This window comes from Oncorhynchus gorbuscha, linkage group LG18, assembly GCF_021184085.1.
Source record: "Oncorhynchus gorbuscha isolate QuinsamMale2020 ecotype Even-year linkage group LG18, OgorEven_v1.0, whole genome shotgun sequence".
Classification (NCBI taxonomy): Eukaryota; Metazoa; Chordata; class Actinopteri; order Salmoniformes; family Salmonidae; genus Oncorhynchus; species Oncorhynchus gorbuscha.
In genome coordinates, this window is record NC_060190.1 from 31334348 (window position 1) to 31343416 (window position 9069).

A 9069-nucleotide genomic window follows, 5' to 3' on the forward strand; every position below is an offset into this window, starting at 1 on the left:
GTGTGAATGATGCTGAATGGGTGAAGACAAAGAAGGGCTGTCCGGTAGTAGAGCTTGCTGGTTTTTTCGACTCCACAAATGAGCTTTTAACAAGGCGCACCTGTTATTTGAAATGTATTCCAGGTGACTAAAGTTGTCATCAAGGCAAAGGGTGGCTCTTTTGAAGAATCTCAAATAAAAAATACATTTCGATTTGATTAACAGATTTTTGGTTACTATCTGATTCCATACAGTATGTGATATTTAATGGTCTTGATTATTATTCTACAATATAGAAAATAGTAAAATTAAAGAAAAACCTAAACAATTAGTAGGTGTGTCAACTTTTGACTGGTACTGAACCCAATAGAACATCTTTGGAGTGAGCTGAAAGTCCGTTTTGCCCAGCGACAGCCCCGAAACCTGAAGGATCTGGAGAAGGTATGTATGGAGGAGAGGGCCAAAATCCCTGCTGCAGTGTGTGCAAACCTGGTCTAGAACTATAGGAAATGTATGATCTCTGTAATTGCAAACAAATGTTTCTGTACCAAATATTAAGTTCTGCCTTTCTGATGTATCAAATACTTATGTCATGCAATAAAATGCAAATTAATTACTTAAAAATCATACAATGTGATTTTCTGGATTTTTGTTTTAGATTCTGTCTCTCACAGTTGAAGTGTACCTATGATAAAAATTACAGGCCTCTACATGCTTTGTAAGTAGGAAAACCTGCAAAATTGGGAGTGTATCAAATACTTGTTCTCCCCACTGTATATGTGTGTGTGTGTGTGTGTGTGTGTGTGTGTGTGTGTGTGTGTGTGTGTGTGTGTGTGTGTGTGTGTGTGTGTGTGTGTGTGTGTGTGTGTGTGTGTTCGTGTGTGTGTGTGTGTGTGTTCGTGTGTGTGTGTGTGTGTGTTCGTGTGTGTGTGTGTGTTGTTCGTGTGTGTGTGTGTGTGTGTGTGTGTGTGTGTGTGTGTGTGTGTGTGTGTGTGTGTGTGTGTGTGTGTGTGTGTGTGTGTGTGTGTGTGTGTGTGTGTGTGTGTGTGTGTGTGTGTGTGTGTGTGTGTGTGTGTGTGTGTGTGTGTTATGTTCTTGAATTATGTAATTGGATAGGACAGGTGGGTCAAATTATCAACCTGAGGTATGTTGCACGTGGCAAACTTTGATACAGGAAACGACTCATAGGAAGAAATGAAATGGTGTTCTTAACTATTGTGCCCAGTTACATGAATTGCTCTTATGCCTTTGTAGCAACTCTGTAATTACACTAACAACATTGTATTATGTTGTTACATAGTACATGTTGTCACATTGCAATTACTTAAATAAATTGAAAGAACAATATTGTCAATGTAACAATTATACATTATGTAAAGTGTGACCAAATAATCCTGTATTCAGTATTACAGAAATGTGAGGGGATGTGTCTGAGCTAGGAGAATTGAATTAATATATTCCTTGTTTTATTTGGTCGAAAGCAATCAATATGCACAGTAAATCAAGGATAGTACAAATCACAGTGATAAAAAAATATGGGTTAAATTGACTCGATTGGGAATCTCTTCAGGAGATTGATACGCTCCCTGGAGTTAGTGTTGATAACTGGAAGGAGTACTTTTTACTCCATTAATAAGAGTAACCAGAAACAGGAACCCAATCCCAATTTGACCCCTAGACCCCACACCATATGCACCTACACTTTACGCAATTGTGGAGATCTGTGAGGATTTTCTGACACGGTCCGCAACCAAAACCTGGCGTGAGGAAACATTTTTAACATGTTAACCCTCGCAAGGCTGCAGACCCAGACTGCATCCCCAGCCGTGTCCTCAGAGCATGCGCAGACCAGCTGGCTGGTGTGTTTACGGATGTTCTGATGTTCAAACATGCTTCAAGAGGGCCACCATTGTCCCAGGTAACTGAGCTAAACGACTACTGCCCCGTAGCACTCACATCCGTCATCATGAAGTGCTTTGAGAAACTAGTCAACGACCATATCACCTCCACCCTACCTGACACCCTAGACCCACTTCAATTTGCTTACCACCCAAATAGGTCCACAGATGATGCAATTTCAACCACACTGCTCACTGCCCTAACCCATCTGGACAAGAGGAATACCTATGTGAGAATGCTGTTCATCGACTACAGCTCAGCATTTAACATCATAGTACCCTCCAAACTTGTCATTAAGCTCGAGAGCCTGGGTCTCGACCCCGCCCTGTGCAATTGGGTACTGGACTTCCTGACGGGCCGCCCCCAGGTGGTGAGGGTAGGTAACAACATCTCCACCCCGCTGATCCTCAACACTGGGGCCCCACAAGAGTGCGTTCTGAGTCCTCTCCTGTACTCCCTGTTCACCCATGACTGCGTGGCCATGCACGCCTCCAACTCAATCATAAAGTTTGCAGACGACACAATAGTGGTAGGCTTGATTACCAACAACGACGAGACGGCCTACAGGGAGGAGGTGAGGGCCCTTGGAGTGTGGTGTCAGGAAAATAACCTCAGACTCAACGTCAACAAAACAAAGGAGAGGGAGCACCCCCCTATCCACATCGATGGGACAGTAGTGGAGAGGGTAGTAAGTTTTAAGTTCCTCGGCATATACATCACAGACAAACTGAATTGGTCCACTCACAGCGTGGTGAAGAAGGCACAGCAGTGCCTCTTCAACCTCAGCAGGCTGAAGAAATTTGTCTTGTCACCAAAAGCACTCACAAACTTCTACAGATGCACAATCGAGAGCACCCTGTCGGGCTGTATCACCGCCTGGTACGGCAACTGCTCCGTCCACAACCGTAAGGCTCTCCAGAGGGTAGTGAGGTCTGCACAACGCATCACCGGGGGCAAACTACCTGCCCTCCAGGACACCTACACCACCCGATGTCACAGGAAGGCCATAAAGATCATCAAGGACAACAACAACCCAAGCCACTGCCTGTTCACCCCGCTATCATCCAGAAGGCGAGGTCAGTACAGGTGCATCAAAGCAGGGACCGAGAGACTGAAAAACAGTTGCTATCTCAAGGCCAGCATTGAGTGGCTGCTGCCAACACACTCACTCAACTCCAGCCACTTTCATAATGGGAATTGATGCAAAATATATCACTAGCCACTTTAAACAATACTACTTAATATAATGTTTACATACCCTACATTTACTCATCTCATATGTATGGCGTGGCGGAGATCTTTGTGGGCTATACTTTGCCTTGTCTCATGATGGTAAGTTGGTGGTTGAAGATATCCCTCTAGTGATGTGGGGGCTGTGCTTTGGCAAAGTGGGTGGGGTTATATCCTTCCTGTTTGGCCCTGTCCAGGGGTGTCCTCGGATGGGGCCACAGTGTCTCCTGACCCTCCTGTCTCAGCCTCCAGTATTTATGCTGCAGTAGTTTGTGTCGGAGGGCTAGGGTCAGTTTGTTATATTTGGAGTACTTCTCCTGTCCTATCCGGTGTCCTGTGTGAATTTAAGTATGCTCTCTCTAATTCTCTCTTTCTTTCTCTCTCTCGGAGGACCTGAGCCCTAGGACCATGCCTCAGGACTACCTGACATGATGACTCCTTGCTGTCCCCAGTCCACCTGGCCATGCTGCTGCTCCAGTGTCAACTGTTCTGCCTGTGATTATTATTATTATTTGACCATGCTGGTAATTTATGAACATTTGAACATCTTGGCCATGTTCTGTTATAATCTCTATCCGGCACAGCCAGAAGAGGACTGGCCACCCCACATAGCCTGGTTCCTCTCTAGGTTTCTTCCTAGGTTTTGGCCTTTTCTATGGAGTTTTTCCTAGACACTGTGCTTCTACACCTGCATTGCTTGCTGTTTGGGGTTTTAGGCTGGGTTTCTGTACAGCACTTTGAGATATCAGCTGATGTACGAAGGGCTATATAAATACATTTGATTTGATGTATATACTGTACCCTATATAATCTACTGCATCTTTATGTCATACATGAATCACTAGCCACTTTAAACTATGCCACTTTGTTTACATACCCTACATTTCTCATGTCATATGTGTACTGTACTCGATACCATCTACTGCATCTTGCCTATGCCGTTCTGTACCATCACTCATTCATATATCTTTATGTACATATTGTTTATCCCTTTACACTTGTGTGTGTATAAGTTAGTAGTTTTGGAATTGTTAGGTTAGACTACTCGTTGGTTATTACTGCATTGTCGGAACTAGAAGCACAAGCATTTCGCTACACTCGCATTAACATCTGCTAACCATGTGTATGTGACAAATACATTTGATTTGATTTGATAACCTTGTCCTCTGATAGGCTAGGTGAAAGTTTCACCTGTCAAATCGTCTCAGATCTCCACAATTGCGTAAAGTGTAGGCTCTCGGGGCCGATTTGGGATTGGGCAAGGGAGTTAAATCTATGGAGTTATCCACAAATGTGTGAGAGGCCTAATATTTCCCAGCATGCCTTGTTGATTTGTTTAATTGTTTGTTTCATTGTGTGTTTTCACATGTACATTGATTGTTTTTTAAATCTTAATCTACACACAGATCAGAAACATGCATTTTTCTAAACTAATCCAATCTGTAAGTGGTTGTATTTATAGCAACCATTGGTAAGATTGTTGTTCCAGTTTACATGCTGTAGGTAGTCTTCATGTACACCATTTCATCCTTACTTTCACAGGCATTCTGATTGCAAGTTGTAAATTATATAAAAGAGCTGGATATCTTCCTGCAAGTTGGCTTCCAAAAATTTCAAACCACCTTAACGTGAAATATTCAAATAAACGTGTACATCCTTATAACTCTAATTAACTAAACTGAAAGAGAAATGTTCTCTCCTTGATTGTTAATTCACAATAAAAAAGTTTACAATGACAAGAGAGTTCATTAAAAACAACACTGAAAATAGTAAAATGGCAATTGGAGTTCAATTTAAGCAACTCTGAGAGTTGGATATTTACTCCATTTAGTTTTGTTTTAACGCCAAAAATATCAACACCATGACCAGTGTAGTTTTAACATAAAATGGGGGTGCCCAGTCGAAGTACTGCCACCAGTCATACGACAGGACCATATAGAACATTCAAATTATTTTCAAAAGGCTAGTCCTTATAGCTGGTATAACCTACTGTTACATTGTAACAAATGTTATATTTCAATGGCGAACATGTATAAAGATGGCAGAGCACAGATACTGTATGATGTCATTGTTTTACCACCGAGTCTTTAAACTATGGGGCGCGACATGGTTCAAATGCACCAATAAATTAGCACAATATACTTTTTAAAATTGCTGCTGTCTTGGAGCTAGAATAGGCATCATGCTAATGTCGATACAAAGAAAGAGTAACATAGAGACATATGGCAAACGAGGCATTTGTGGTCATCTTCATGCACTTCCTCCATTGCTGCCATGTTGGACAATTTCATTCCAGTTACAATGAAAATGTGAGTGTTATTGTCATAGAACATTTAGTGACAGCATCTTAGCGGCCAAAACGGGACGTCAGTATGGCAACATGGTCCAGTTGTATACTAGTTGTATACTATTTTGTAAAAACAATTTGAGCAACCCGAAAATACTTAAACTGGTTGTAAATCTGCTTATCTGACCAGATAACAACCAACATATGACATATTTCCTAAATGTTCAATATATCACTGCTCAGACTATTGTTAGGTTCCTAATACTGTATTGGTTATTAAAGCCACTGCACATACCTGTCTACTCTGACCAGGTAACGAGGAGGTCTGATACTAGATGCTTGGTCCCAGTGCTCTCAGCCCGGGACTGTACAATGGAATCCTGCAATTTAAAAGAAGCATGATAAGCAGAGTGATTTCACTACAGAGACGTAACCTGTCGCAGCAGAGGCTCACCTGAGACCTTATCACTAAAAACACCCTGTGGATTCAATTAGGGAGTCCAGGATTACTGCTGCAGCATCTGGATGATAAAATATTATTCCCTACAGAGCTTTACATTGCAAATATTGAATGACCCCCCCCCCCGTATGTGCCAATATTCTGTCCTATTTAAAGAGGATATGTTGCATGTGTTGATGGCTTTCACCAGGGAAAAGATAGTTAGGCAACATCTTTTGGTGAATCTCTTACTAATAGGCTACACATATTTATTTGTAGCGTACAGTGCTACTGCAATGTATGTTGGTTAGAAACAAGTGATCTGGGGACTCGTGTTTTCCAAAGCTCGAAGGTAACCCGTAGGAGTACTGTTGATCAAAGAGTGAGGTCTGGTCTGTCCAGAACCCAACCATGCTCCTCAAAACATGGCCGTATCATAACACATGCTCTATGTTGAAAATATTCGATCATCGTGCTTAAGAAAAAAAGTTACTACCCACTGGATTTTGCACACGATAGAAGACATACTTTCTCTACAACGTGAATTGGAGTTAGCTCCTGGAAGAACCTGCTGAAGATCAAAGGATCAAACACCTGTCATTTTCAGCCCAGACCCCTGCAAAGAAGTGGCAGCCTGCTCTTGCCTAAGGCAATACACCTGAGCTTTCCATTTAAAATTCCCTTACACTTCACACGGTTGCTATACTTCTGTTATGCTTTCACCGAGATTTTAACACTTCTGTCCCTGGTGACAGTGAACATTACTGCTGGAAAAATGACAGTCAAAAACACAACATCTGTCATTCAGTTTTATATGAAAAACACATTTATGTCTCATGGAGTGCTTAAATTAATTATCAGGTCAATTAACTCAAAAATTTGGTTTATCTTCTCAGAACCATTTTGGTTGTTCATGCCATATTCAGTAAGACGACATTTCTTTGATTAAAATTGGACTTGGGATGCATGCACTTTAATCACTCTTAATGGGAATCTTCTTCAGTCAATGAGAGCCTTAGCAATTAACAGACTTAAGAGAAGAAGACTTGGAATGATAAGCTACGTGATGCATATCTACGGGAGTATGTCTGTACCAGTATGTCTGAGTCATTTTAAAAGCATTCCCTGGCCCAAAATGAAGCCCTACATTAAAACACCTTGACTTATATTTAAACAAGTTTAGCTCAGTTTAGCAGGCGTCCCACTCTCAGAAACAGTCATTCAACAGTTTCATGTTTTTCAGACTTGGGTCCAAAAAGTATTTGTTTTCTTTAAAGCACTTGGAGCATTTGAGTGAACCTGCCAGAAGTGCCAGGTGGACAGGGTTTGCACTTTTGGGACTATTCCATTCAACAACTAAAGCACAACTAAAGCACAACTAAAGCATGATTAAACGCAGGTAAAGTACTTGAAAGAAAATAAATACTTTTTGGACCCAGGTCTGTTATTTTCATACTGGTACTGAATTGGTCAGGATGGGGTTAAGCAGTTGCGACGCCTTTGTAAATACAGTATAGTGACAGATACTGATAATGCAGAGGTAGCTAAATAATGATACATTTTCTGTAAAAAATGACCCTGGAATGTTTGCCCTTTCGTCACCTCCACAAAATGAATGCTTCTGCTATAATTCAATGGGTCCGTCTCCACTCTTGCTTCATACATTACATTGTAATTATGTATTTTTGATGGATAACCCTATAGAAGCATGGGGTTACCGCCAGTTGAAGGGAAAGACATTCTATCAGGGCAGAGGTGGAGCACAAAACATTTGACAGCACAGCATCCACAAATAATAGATGCATTAGGGTAAAACACTAAATAATGATGATGACAGATCTGCAAATACCATGGCTGTCTTCGGGCTAAGCTTTCTCATTGCCCTGTGTCATCAGTCAGCTGCATGAATAGCCTATCTGCAGTGTCGGATCATTAGTATTGTATTGACATGAACTATTTGGACTGTTGGTGAAATTTGTTCTATGAGAGAAACCCCATATGAAATTCTAGCCATCATGTTTGGAGAAAATTGTTTCTTAGTTAGCATAGTGAAAAACAAAAAAACTATCAGTCAAAGTACAATGGAACGTTCTATATAAGAACACAATACATAAATAAGAAGGAGTTAATGCCTTATGTTCATTTTGCATTTAATCTTTCACGTTGAGCCACACGCATATCTAGCTGCATGAACTACTTTAATGAAAATAGCGATAAAAATAATATATATATATATATATATATCATCTTAAAAAGAAAAATGGTTAATAACCTCAAACGGAGATACACCAGAAGAATAACAACAACAAAAAACATTGTATACCTGGTCAGTGTGTCATTGGGTTACTTTTTGTAGGCTTAGAAAAACCTGCACACCAAAAATCAATGACAGTCATTTGGAAGTAAAATAGAGAACATGAAAACAGATTGCTGATTATTGGAAATATAAATTCCTCCCAACACATAGATAGGCTATATGTCCTATTCGTAATGCACATTTTGTAAGAGAGTAAAGACACATACATTCTTTCCTCGGACACTGTAATTATAAGTCAATAGCGAGCTATCCAAAAGTCAAAATGCATTTAAAAAATTTAAAAATCTGTGAGAATTGAGGCACTGAAATGGAAAAATATAACAAAATAAAGAGGAACAAAAATAGAGAAAAAGAAGAAAAAAAGAAAAGGTAAGAGGGGAAGAAATTACTCACCAAGGAAAATGTCAAGAGTAAAATTGTTCAAAGAGCAATAAGAGATCAACAGACGCAGAAAAAGGTACAGTACTGTCACGGCAGCAAGGCAAGCACCGACTGTAGTGAAATTCAGCAAAGAGCCACTATCTGCATGGAGCAAACCATTTCTTTACCATAGGGGTGGAAACAAGGGATCTGTCTCTGCACAGTGCACTGAAAGTTCCATTCCCACCGCATGATTGAGGCAAAGACTATTCACCCCCATGAAAACCATGTGAAATGTTGATTATCATTTATATGAAATAACATTTTTAACTTTGTTTCCCATTTCAAATTGTGTAAACACAAATCACAATTCGAATGACTGCAGTTGACTGCTGAGGTACAATGTAATGTCGTAATTTGTTTGTGCTTAGCACGGTTATCCTACCTGTTAGTGGCTTGCATAATCTCATTTTTCAACGGAATTGATTTGAGTTGGTTTACAAATGGTCTGCTTATATTTAGTTTGTATTGTTACGAACAGGTAATGTAACAATTATA

General features: G+C 40.4%; 1 protein-coding gene across 1 annotated transcript in view; it reads right to left on the reverse strand.

Moving 5' to 3' along the window:
- The window catches only part of raly (RALY heterogeneous nuclear ribonucleoprotein), a 161873-nt gene extending 153238 nt beyond the window's left edge, over window positions 1–8635 (reverse strand). The window contains exons 1-2 of the mRNA XM_046312482.1: window positions 8545–8635; window positions 5691–5775 (exon numbers count right to left, since the gene is read on the reverse strand). The gene's annotated coding sequence lies outside the window, so the exon portion shown is untranslated. The remainder of the gene's footprint in view (window positions 1–5690; window positions 5776–8544) is intronic.
- Between the last annotated feature and the right edge of the window lie 434 nt (window positions 8636–9069).